A 13,178-nucleotide genomic window follows, 5' to 3' on the forward strand; every position below is an offset into this window, starting at 1 on the left:
GATTATAACTCGAAACTTAGAACAAGATATGACTCCATATGAATGCCTCCGGCGGTATACTGGGATGGTGCAATGAATCAAGAGTGACATGTATGAAAAATAATGCATGGTGGCTTTGCCACAAATACGATGTCAACTACATGATCATGCAATGGCAATATGACAAAAGTAATGTATGTCATGATGATGATTGTGGAAGTTGCATGGCAATATATCTCGGAATGGCTATGGAAATGCCATGATAGGTAGGTATGGTGGATGTTTTGAGGAAGATATAAGGAGGTTTCTGTGTGATATAGCGTATCGTATCATGGGGTTTGGATGCACCGGCGAAGTTTGCACCAACTCTCAAGGTGAGAAAGGGCAATGCACGGTACCGAAGAGGCTAGCAAAGGTGGAAAGGTGAGAGTGCGTATAATCCATGGACTCAACATTAGTCAAAAGAACTCATATACTTATTGCAAAAATTTAGAAGTCATCAGAAATCAAGTACTATGCGCATGCTCCTAGGGGATAGATTGGTAGGAAAAGACCATCGCTCGTCCCCGACCGCCACTCATAAGGATGCACAAGCCAGGTACACTTCATGTTTCAAATTTGTTACACAACTTTAACCATACGTGCATGCTACGGGACTTGCAAACTTAAACACAAGCATTTCTCAAATTCATAATCACCCAACTAGCTTGAATTTTATATTATCGCCTCCATATCTCAAAACAATTATCAAGCATCAAAACTTATCTTAGTATTCAATTCACTCAAAAGAAAGTTTCACATATCTTGAATACCATGTATATTAACATTAAGCAAATACCATGCTATTAACGACTCTCAAAATAATCTAAGTGAAGCATGAGAGATCAATAGTTTCTTTAAAACAAATCCACCACCGTGCTCTAAAAGATATAAGTGAAGCACTAGACCAAAAATTATCACGCTCAAAAGATATAAGTGAAGCACTATGAGCAGAACTATCAAGCTCAAAAGATATAAGTGAAGCACATAGAGTATTCTAACAAATTCCAATTCATGTATGGCTCTCTCGAAAGGTGTGTACAGAAAGGATGATTGTGGTAGACTAACAAGCAAAGACACAAATAATACAAGACGCTCCAAGCAAAACACATAACATGTGGTGAATAAAAATATAGCTCCAAGTAAATTACCGATGGAAGTGGACGAAAGAGGGGATGCCTTCCGGGCATCCCCAAGCTTTGATTTTTTGGTGTCCTTGGATTATATTGGGGGTTCCATGGGCATCCAAAATCTTAGGCTCTTGCCACTCCTTGTTCCATAATTCATCAAAAGAATTCACCCAAAACTTGAAAACTTCACAACACAAAACTCAACAGAAATCTTGTGAGCTCCGTTAGAGAAAGAAAACAAAAGACTACTTCAAGGTACTGTAATGAACTCATTCTTTATTTATATTGGTGTTAAACCTACTGTATTCCAACATCTGTATGGATTATAAACTATTTTACTAGCCATAGATTCATCAAAATAAGCAAACAACACACGTAAAACAGAATCTGTCAAAAACAGAACAGTCTGTAGCAATCTGTAAGTAACGCAAACTTCTGGAACTCTAAAAATTCTAACAAAATAGGAAGTCCTGGAAAATTTATCTATTGAACAGAAGCAAAAAGAATCAACGCAAAATCATGTTCCTGTGATTTAACAAAATTATATTCGTGCGCGCAAAGTTTCTGTTTTTTAGCAGAATCAAATCAACTATCATCGTAGGTTATCCTATTGGCTCTACTTGGAACAAACACTAAATTAAAGACAAAACCACATACAAACAGAGGCTAGATGGATTATTTATTCCAAAACAGAAGAAAAAAACAAAAAACACAAAATAAAATTGGGTTGCCTCCCAACAAGCGCTATCGTTTAACGCCCCTAGCTAGGCATAAAAGCAAGGATAGATCTAGGTATTGCCATCTTTGGTATGCAATCCATAAGTGGCTCTCATGATAGATTCATATGGTAATTTTATTTTCTTTCTAAGGAAGTGTTCCATGCCCTTCTTTAAGGGAAATTGGAATCTAATATTCCCTTCCTTCATATCAATAAATGCACCAAACGTTCTAAGGAAAGGTCTACCAAGAATAATAGGACATGAAGGATTGCAATCTATATCAAGAACAATAAAATCTACGGGCACATAATTCCTATTTGCAACAATAAGAACATCATTAATTCTTCCCATAGGCTTTTTAATAGTGGAATCCGCAAGATGCAAGTTTAGAGACCAATCATCAAAGTCATGGAAATCTAGCAAATCACACAAAGTTTTGGGAATAGTAGAAACACTAGCACCCAAATCACACAAAGCATCTCATAATCTTTAATTTTAATTTTAATAGTAGGTTCCCACTCATCAGAGAGTTTTCTAGGGATATAAACTTTCAACTCAAGTTTTTCTTCATAAGATTGCATCAAGGCATCAACAATGTGTTCGGTAAAAGGCCTTATTTTGACTATAAGCACGAGGAGAATCTAGCACGGATTGCAACAAGGCAATACAACCAATCAAAGAGAAATTTTCATAATTAAATTCCTTGAGATCCAAAATAGTGGGTTTAGCAACATCTAGGTTTTTATTTCTTTCAATCCCACTTTCATCAATTTCATCATCAAGATCTAGAAACTCCGAATTCTTAGAACGCCTTCTAGGTAAAGGAAGATCATATTCAGTTTCATCAAGATTCATATTGCAAACAAAGATTTAATGGGGGACACATCAATAACTTTTAGATCTTCATCTTGGTTTTCATAGGTATTCGGTTTAGCGGCCATCTTATTGACTAAGGTAGCTTGCATATCCGAAATTTTAGCGGTCATTTTTTTAAGACCAGCAATTTGGGCCCTTATACCATCAAATTCTTTAGACATATCATCTAGTTCTTTATTCATATAACTCATAAAACTTTTTTGTTCATTAAGCTCATTTCTAAAGAAATTATTGTGCTCAAACTACAAAACCATCAACTTTCTAACATTGCTTTCGATCTCCTCTAGCCTTTTAAGGTGAAGGTCACCAAATCTAGGTAGAGCCATTGCGACAAACAAGTAAACTAGCACACGAGAAAACAGAAAGGCAACGGGAAAAAGGCAAACGGGAAAGAAAGGAGGGGATTGGGAAAGAGAGGGCAAAAAAATGGCAAGGGTGAAGTGGGGAGAGGAAAACAAGAGGCAAATAATGTAATGCGAGAGATAGGGATTGTGATGGGTACTTGGTATTGCTGACTTGCTTGCGTGAGCCTCCCCAGCAACAGCGCCAGAAATTCTTCTTGCTACCTCTTGAGCACTGCATTGGATTTCCCCGAATAGGATAGGATGATGAAGTAAAGTAGCGTAAGTATTTCCCTCAGTTTTTGAGAACCAAGGTATCAATCCACTAGGAGACCACGCACAAGTCCTTGGTACCTACACAAAACAATAGCTACTCGCAACCAATGTGATTAGGGGTTGTCAATCCCTTCACGGTCACTTACGAGTGTGAGATCTAATAGAGATGATAAATAATATCTTTGGTATTTTTGATAGATAGATGCAAAGTGAAAAGTAAAAGGCAAAGTAAAAACAAAGCAAGTAAATAAAGTGATAGAGATTGATATGATGAGAATAGACCCTGGGGCCATAGGTTTCACTAGTGGCTTCTCTCAAGAGCATAAATATTCTACGGTGGGTGAACAAATTACTGTTGAGCAATTGATAGAATTGAGCATAGTTATGAGTATATCTAGGCAATGATCATGTATATAGGCATCACGTCCAAGACAAGTAGATCGAAACAATTCTGCATCTACTACTATTACTCCACTCATCGACCGCTATCCAGCATGCATCTAGAGTATTAAGTTAAAAACAGAGTAACGCCTTAAGCAAGATGACATGATGTAGAGGGATAAATTCATGCAGTATGATAAAAACCCCATCTTGTTATCCTCGATGGCAACAATACAATACGTGCCTTGCAACCCTTTCTATCACTGCGTAAGGACACCGCAAGATTGAACCCAAAGCCAAGCACTTCTCCCATTGCAAGAACTACCAATCTAGTTGGCCAAACCAAACGGATAATTCGAAGAGACTTGCAAAGATAACTCAATCATACATAAAAGAATTCAAAGAAGATTCAAATATTTTCCATAGATAATACTGGATCATAAACCCACAATTCATCGGTCTCAACAAACACACCGCAAAAAGAAGATTACACTACTAGGGAAAAGGCTAGCAGCAGCGCGGGTTTTAGGTGTATCAGTAGCGCGGGGTGGGCGCTACTAATAAGGCGCTACAGCTAACGTATAGCAGTAGCGCGTTGCCACCGGCGCTACTGCTACACAAGTATAGCAGCAGTGCGGTTAATGGGAGCACGCTACTGCTAGTAGCTCTAGCGCCCTTTGCAGCAACACGCTACTGCTATAGAGGCGCTGCTGCTAACTTCTATACACTCGCTACTGCTAATTTAACAGGTTTTTTGTTTTTTTGGTCATATTTGTTTTGTATTTGAACAGGCTTTATAGAAGAATCTTTAGCACATAGAAATGTCATCATGATACACATACAAATGCCTGCGAGACCACGAATATAATCATAGCATATACATACAAATAGTCTCATCATAATCATCATCCAACACAAAGTGGTCTCTCGTCATCATCTTGAAAATAGTGATACAAGTCCTTGATTACTTGCAAATACATCGTCATCCATCTAAACAATGGTATACGCGAAAAGAGCTATCACTTTGAGTACATGAGTTCGTATCCCTCTCTCGCATTAGCGTGAACCTAAACTAACTACTGCCTGTCGCTCGGAAACCGGAAACCGGCAACACCTGGGCCTGACACTCCGGCCACTCATCGTATATATACTCCTGGCGTAGCACTTCTTCGCCATCGATGATCTATGCACCTGCATCGTCACATGAGTAGATGATATGCAACATATATAGTTGAGCAACAGAAAGAGACAGACTTGACAAAAATAGAAACAACATATCATAAGCATAAATAACAAAGTTCATCGTAACCAAAATGCCCTAACTAGAGTGATCTTCGCTAGTCGAGGAGGAGGACGGTTTAATTACATCACAAATAAAGTTTCACTGCGCATAACTCAAAGTTTTGTCATACAGAAAGTATGGACTAAACAGACACATTGTCATATATCGACAATCACTCCAACATGTCGTGCCATCCATCGAGGTCAGGGAGATAGTCCCCGAGCTTAGTGAAAGGCTTCATGTCGAGACGCTGAGAGGCTATGCATGTTCGGACGTCTTCCCGCGACATTTGTCCTCCGTAGAACATCCCTGTTTTTCCGACGACCTCTTTCATGATGATTTGGGCAAGTTCGCGCTGGATGTTATAGAACTCAGCTCGAAGTCGATGATCCTCGATATCTCCTATGTCCTTTGCCCATTGCAGAATATGGGCATCGCCAGATCTAGGTGACATGTGAAGGTTCTGGTGATCCCGTCTGTACTCCAGCATGTGGTGTAGGACATAGAATCCATCATTAAGAGAATCGTTCGGTTGCTGGATGCAGCAGAAGTCGGTCTTATGGCTGAAGGCGGCCCTGCCGCCCCTTCTCTTCTTGTCCCTAACCTCTCCACCCCTTGCTTGGTAGTAAAACATAGCACTGTCGAGAACATCTTTGATGTGGGTGTAATCCTTTTTGTGAATGTTCTTCGACGAGTCCAAGTAAAGAGCGTGGGAGAATCGGGGGTAGAGGATGATGAGGACGGCGCGCCCGCCGCTGCGCAAAATAAGTACACCTCAAATTAATTAGCCTCCACCGTGCAAATGAATTATTGAAATCGAAGGAAGGATAGCAGCGCGGATGACTTACACGGGATGATAAGGCACGAGAATCGCCTCCTTGTCCTTATTGGCGAGCATGAAACTGACGATGTAATCCGTCGCGTATTCACGCTGCTCTGCACAGACTCCCAAGAAGCTCTCGTGCATGTAGTACGGGTCAGCGACACAGATATGACGTATCTGCTCAACCCCAATGATGTAGTTCATGTGCAAGGCATAAAGGCGGACAAACGTAAAATCCAGCTTCTTCACGTGAAACATGTCGAATATGTAATCGAATCGGAGGAAGAACTTATCCGCAGGGAAGCTGTCGACGTACGACATTTGCCGCGGAACGTTAACCACGTAGAGTGGGTATCCTGGATCTTTCGAGGCGATGAGGCATTTCTCTACCCGCAGCACATCGTCATGAAGTCTCCTTAGATCGCCGAATCTGGCCCGTAGCGCTGTTGCAGGTAGGATTGGTTGACCGGGGATATGCCATTTATCCGCATCGGGGATATCTATACGGTCCTGAAGCCGAGGCTGCTGAGGCGGCTGGATCATAGAATCAGCTTTTTTGCCTTTCCTCGCTCTCTTCCTAGACTTCTTTACTACCGGAAGGTCGTCAATAACACGTTCAGACGGTAATTCAGGCACCGACTCATGACGCTCAAACCCTGAGGAGGCGCCAGTATAGACATACTGTTCAGCGCCATCGTCATCCTCATCCTCATCCATGGCGACGTCATCAGCGACTAATGGAGCCTCCTCCTTACCCCGTCCGCTATCACGCAACCTGACACCCGACGCTAATTGGGTAGGTAGGGTGTTGATGTTCATACCTTGCTGAGGTTGCATGCTCGTGGGTGTGCTCCCGGCCGCCTCCAGACGAAGCAGACTCTTTGGCCACAACAGGACCCACCCATTGAAACAATCACCAAGCCGCCGCGTTGTCTCCTCGTCATCCACCAGTAGTGTTGGAGGAGGCAAATTCTCGTGGCCCGGTTCGACACTAGGCATGGAAACCCTGAAGACGTTCGGGGGGATTGGCCGGCTGCGAAATGATGGTTCCTTCGGCTTCATTATCGTCGCCTTCCCCACGACCACCTTCTGGTCGCCAATGGTGTACAATATGTTGCACGGGGTTTCGTCGGCCTGCAAAGAAATGTCTGTGACATGAGATATCCAAAAGGCAACGAAAACGGGAGATTATACATTTATATTGAAGGGGGCCGGTGTGACAGATACCATGAGGGCGTCGAGCTCAGCCAAAGAAGAAGTAGCGCCGAGCACGTCCGGTGCGGGAGCAGGTGCGGTAGCCGGTGCGGGAGCAGGTGCGGGAGCCGGTGCGGGAGTAGGTGCTCCCAAGAAGTCAGCTAGGGGAAAGTCCTCTGCATTTTTTTCTGGATTTTTCCTTGTCCAAGTGATAACGCCCGTCACCAAGGAAGTAGACAAATCTGCAACTGCCTATTTTATGGCAGCTACCGCTGTTGCAACTGTCTGAGATGATTTCTTCTCAACTGCAATCTCAACCTTTTTGTCGATGTTTTCTTCAGTTAACCTCCGTCTTTCCTTTCTCTCCTCCGTGGTCTCACGGTAGTACTTCTTCCGCGTGGCGTCGTCTCCGACACCGTGCATGCGTCCATATGACGGTCGAGAATCCACCGGTTGTCGTTTCAATATGTTCAACACCCGGTTGAATGGAGTGTCCCACTTGGGCCTCGCCAATGCCTCACACGGCGAGTCGCTTTCGGCAGCAATCCGGTGCTGCTCTCTTTGCAAAAGGCACAAGGATCGTTTACAAATATGACTAACGTGTGCAGTCGAATTGATCAAAAACTAAAATTACCAGCAGTCTCATGAACTCCGCAAGGACCGGTGTTGTCTCGTAAACCTTCTTCACTGGGTCCCAATGGTGCCGGGCCCTCGGGACGTCACGCTCCTGCGGGACGGTGAAATCCTCCAAGGGGTCTAGGATGCCCAGACTCGTGGCTTCCGCGTCCTCCTTGGCCCATTTGGATCTCTTTCCGTCGTAACCACGGCTTCCGAGGTGGTGGCTCCCAATGTTCCTCTATTGAAGCCCCTTCATGTACTTAGACTTGTTTTTGGTAGCTTCGGCCTCGCAAGCCTCCTTGAATATTTTAAACTGGTCTTCCGTGATTGTCGAATTATCCTTTACAATCTCGGAGTAGGGTTCCTTCTTTGTCGATGATCCTTGCTTTCACTCGAGTTTTCCAGGAGGCCAACGCGTCGCTGAACTTGGTCATGGCGTGTTTGTTTATCTTCTTCATTGCCGGGTCCTCGTCTGGATCTTCATAATCCTTCTCATTCCGGCCAGGGAACAAGAATATCTGGTGAAACTTCTTTAGGAGGGAGCTCCTCATATTTTCTATCTTCTGTAGTTTCTCATCGTTGATGGTGGCGGTTGTCCGTACGATGCAGCCTATTTGATTGCCGTAGCACGAGCGAGCTTCCTCGGGCGCCTTTGGCTCAAAAATGCCGTCGTCCACCTCCGTGACCACCAGCCTAGTAGTCCTGAGTTTGTTAGGAAGCCGTTGCCTCTTTGCTTTCGGTTCTACACCGGCTCCGCTCCCCGAGGCAGCACCGGTCTCAGCGCCGGTCTTCGATGCCGGTCTGAATCTCAGCGCCGGTCTCAGTCTCAGCACTAGTCTGCATGTCGGTCTCAGTCCCCGATGCCACCGGTGGGCCCAGCAACAACATCGGTTGATCGTCGGTAAGGCCAAAATATTCGTCTGCCGCCAGGTAGACGTCGTCGCAATCACCAGAACCCTGTCCTTCATCGTTGCTAGCCATGTTTCCTATGATTAAATCTAGTCAATTAATTCTAGACCTAATAAAATGAATAATGACATAAAAAAAGGACTATCGTTTTGCAGGAATGTTGACTCCTTCCTAGTGCGGCAAATCCCGGGCACTCGATATGTCCTAGTTTGTAGCACAAGTCATGCCGAAATTCACGGAAAATTTCGGCATGACCTTTGCTAAAAAGTGGACAAATCGAGAACCTGAAATTTGCCGGAACAGAAATGAATCAACATTCCGGCAAAACATAGGCCACTCAGCATCATTCCCTGGAAACAACAAAGCCACTTGGGCACAATCGAACAACTTCAATGAAAAGATATAACATGACCACTTCAATGAAAAGATATAATCACCAATAAAAGTCTAGGAAGGGATCATATTTAAAATAAAATTTGCCTAAATTCTTTTCCTTCACTAAACACTTCTCTGCCTAGGACAAAACCCAAATTATGTTGATCTAGCTATTCCTCTCTCTCACACAAACACACATTATTATCTCTAACCCTTCTCTGCCTAGGACAGAACCCAATTAAATTGCAAAGGAACTCCATTTCTCTAACCCTTCTGACCTAATGCTCTAAAATAAAATTTTCCTCTAACCTAGCCAACCTACTTAACCTAGCTTGTTAATCCAACGAACCTAATTAACCTACCTATTTAACCTAGTTAGTTAATCTAGTTTACCTACATAATTAACCTAATTAAACTAGTTAACGCAGCTAGTTCTCTGTCAAAGCCCTAAATAAATTTTTGCACTAATTAACCTAGATAATTAACCTAATTAAACTAGTTAACCTGACTAGTACTAGTTCTCTGTCAAAGCCCTAACTAATTTTTGCACTAACCTAGATAATTAACCTAATTAAACTAGTTAACCTAACTACTTCTCTGTCAAAGCCCTAACTAAAATTTTGCCCTAACCTAGATAATTAAGCTAATTAAACTAGCTAACCTATGCATGAGAGAGAGAGGAGGGGTGGGGGCTTACAGAGGATGGCTCCGGTGGTGGCGAGGGAGGCAGTAGTGGCGAGGGAGGCAGGGGCGTCTCCGGTGACGGCGAGGGAGGCAGTTGTGGCGAGGGAGGATCCGGTGGCGTCGACGGCGGCTCCGGTGGCGTTGATGAGGCCGCGCGGCTCCGTGGCGTTGGGGGCGGCTCCGGTGGCGTCGACGGCGCACGGCTCTGGTGGCGTCGACGTCGGCAGGAGACGGCGGCGAAGTGGGGCGACGGCGAATCGGGGAGACGGCGGCGCGGGGTGGGTCGAGGGATTTGGGGAAGAAGTGGTGGCCGGGGGGAAACGGTTTTTTGGTTAAGTCAAATTTAGCGGTAGCGCATTTAGTAAACCGCGCTATAGCTAAGATAGCTATAGCGGTTTTTAGAAAACGCGCTGCTGTTATAGCTATGTAATTTTCTTCCATTTTTTATTTTTCTTTTCTGTTTCTATAGCGGGGGTCTAGGACACGCGCTGCAGCTACGTTAGCTATAGCGCCTCTTACAAACACACGCTACTGCTATGCCTTCCTCCGTTTTTTCGCTCTTTCAATTATTATGCTTTACATTTTATTTTTTTCCTTTCTCCTTTTTCTATTTCTTTCATTTTCATTTACTTTTCTATTTGTTCTTCATCTTAATTTATTTCCATTAGTAGTAGCGCTCTTCCTAGGAAATGCGCTACTACTTATGCCCTAGCGGTAGCGCACTTCTTCCAAGCCCGCTACTGCTATCCGTATCCTATCATTCTACCAACGGGGATATTAGTAGTAGCGCTTTTGGCACTACACGCGCTACTGCTAAGATTGTATCTGTAGCGCGGTTTTTCATCAATCGCTACTGCTATCTAGCACTAGCGCTCTTTTTTTGACACGCGCTGTTGCTAAATTTCTGTGTATAGGCTTTTCCCTAGTAGTGTTACATCGAATAGTTCTCCACAATAGAGGGGGAGAACATTGTATTGAGATCCAAAAAGAGAGAAAAAGCCATCTAGCTACTAGCTATGGACCCGAAGGTCTGAAGTAAACTACTCACACTTCATCGGAGGGGCTATGGTGTTGATGTAGAAGCCCTCTATGGTAGATGCCCCCTCCGGCAGTGCTCCGGAACAGGCCCCAAGATTGGATCTCGTGGATACAGAAAGTTGCGGTGATGGAATTAGGTTTTTGGCTCCCCTTCTGATCTGTCGGGGGTACGTAGGCATATATAGGAGGAAGGAGTATGTCGGTGGAGCAGCAGGGGGCCCACGAGGTAGGGGCGCACCCAGGGGGGCCCTCCACCCACGTGACCGCCTCTGGCACTTCTTGGAGTAGGGTTCGAGTCTCCTGGATCACGTTCGGTGAGAAAATCACGTTCCCGAAGGTTTCATTCCGTTTGGACTCTGTTTGATATTTCGTTTCTTCGAAACAGTGAAATAGGCAAAAAACAGCAATTCTGGGCTGGGCCTCCGGTTAATAGGTTAGTCCCAAAAATAATATAAAATTGGAAAATAAAGCCCAATATAGTCCAAAACAGTAGATAAAGTAGCATGGAGCAATCAAAAATTATAGATACATTGGAGATGTATTAATGAAGAACCCCGATGACGAGCCGAGCAATTGGTTCATACTTTTTAACGCGCTTCAGCTTTTTTCAACTCTTACGCAATACATGAGCGCAAGCCATGGACATAGCACTATGGTGGTATATGGTGGTGGTTGTAAAGACAAAAAGGGAGAAGATAGTCTCACATCAACTAGGCGTATCAATGGGCTATGGAGATGCCCATCAATAGATATCGATGTGAGTGAGTAGGGATTGCCATGCAACGGATGCACTAGAGCTATAAATGTATGAAAGCTCAACAAAATAAAGTAAGTGGGTGTGCATTCAACTCGCTTGCTCACGAAGACCTATGGCATTTTGAGGAAGCCCATCATTGGAATATACAAGCCAAGTTCTATAATGAAAATTTTCCACTAGTATATGAAAGTGACAACACAAGAGACTCTCTATCATGAAGATCATGGTGCTATTTCAGATCACAAGTGTGGAAAAAGAGATAGTAGCACTGTCCCTTCTCCCTTTTTGTCTCATTTTTTTTTATTTTTTTTATTTGTGGTGGGCTCTTTGGCCTCTTTTTTTTCTCTTTTTTTTAAAGTCCGAAGTCTCATCCCGACTTATGGGGGAATCATAGTGTTCATCATCCTTTCCTCACTTGGGACAATGCTCTAATAATGAAGATCATCACACTTTTTATTAATTTACAACTCGAGAATTACAACTCAACAGTTAGAACAAAACTAGTGTAGGGACCCGCGCATTTGCGCGGCTAGAACCCTTATGTTTGACACTAATTTTTTTTGTTAGCTATCCCACGAACAATAGTTTGATTTTACTTGCTTTATAATAGTTCTAATTTACTACTTAATGTAAGATAGTACTCCCTCGATAAAGAAACATAAGAGCTTTTAGCTCACTACTTTAGTGATCTAAACGCTCTTATATTTCTTTATAGAGGGAGTAGATAATACTTTGTGTTGCTAATAGTTATGTCCATTGATTTTGATACCAATATAAAGATTTCTCTCTTCTCCTACACATCATTCTCAATTCTTAAATTTTCAATAATCGTTTCTAGAAAATTTCCACCAATAAATAAATCAAACATTGATAGTTTCTGCATAGTTTGTCTCTTCCATTTCTTTGCCGGTCTTAGCACTCATTATATAGCATGTCTTTAATTTAAAAGATTTTTTAAAGGAATGCTCTATCATACTGATTTCACTGTACATTCACTCTGTCTTATATATTCTCTTCTACCACGTCACTCGTCTATGTTTTATTATTATTATTATTATTATTATTATTATTATTATTATTATTATTATACGAAATTTGACACAGAGACAAAACCTCCAAATATGATACTTACTATCTTTTGAGAAACTTTCACACATATATTAACCTAACCATTTATGGCTTACCACACCCAATGACTCACCTTATTTGGATGTGTGATGCATTTACAGTCTATCTCTCTCTAATCTTGCTCATTGGTCCTCTAAAATTCTAGTGTTTATTTTCTTATGCACCGTCGAGAGGCATCCCTTGAAAAACACATGCATTTGAAATCCATAAAATCCTATGAAAATTCACTCTATATGGCATCTCAATCATGTGATTCACCTATCGCTACCGTGTGTAAGTTTTCAAAATCCAGAGAAAAATATATTTTCATGCTGAAATTCATTTTTTATATGATGATGCATTCTCATTGTATGCCAAAACATGATTTTATGTTTCCGGCAAAAAAGAAAACTCTATCGAAAGGTATATTTATCCTTTTCTATATATGTAGAGTGTGTATACATTTGTACTACCAAAAAGAGCAAATACGTTTGTATGTTTGCTTTTTCGAAGAAAATAACTGAGACATTTTATTTCTTGTGCACCGTACAAAGGTATCTGTTCCAAAACTCATGCATTTGAAAATCATGAAAGTACTATTAGCAGTCATTGTACGTGGCATCTCAATCATGCGCTTCATGTATCGCTGC

This window comes from Triticum aestivum, chromosome 2B, assembly GCF_018294505.1.
Source record: "Triticum aestivum cultivar Chinese Spring chromosome 2B, IWGSC CS RefSeq v2.1, whole genome shotgun sequence".
NCBI classification, from domain to species: Eukaryota; Viridiplantae; Streptophyta; class Magnoliopsida; order Poales; family Poaceae; genus Triticum; species Triticum aestivum.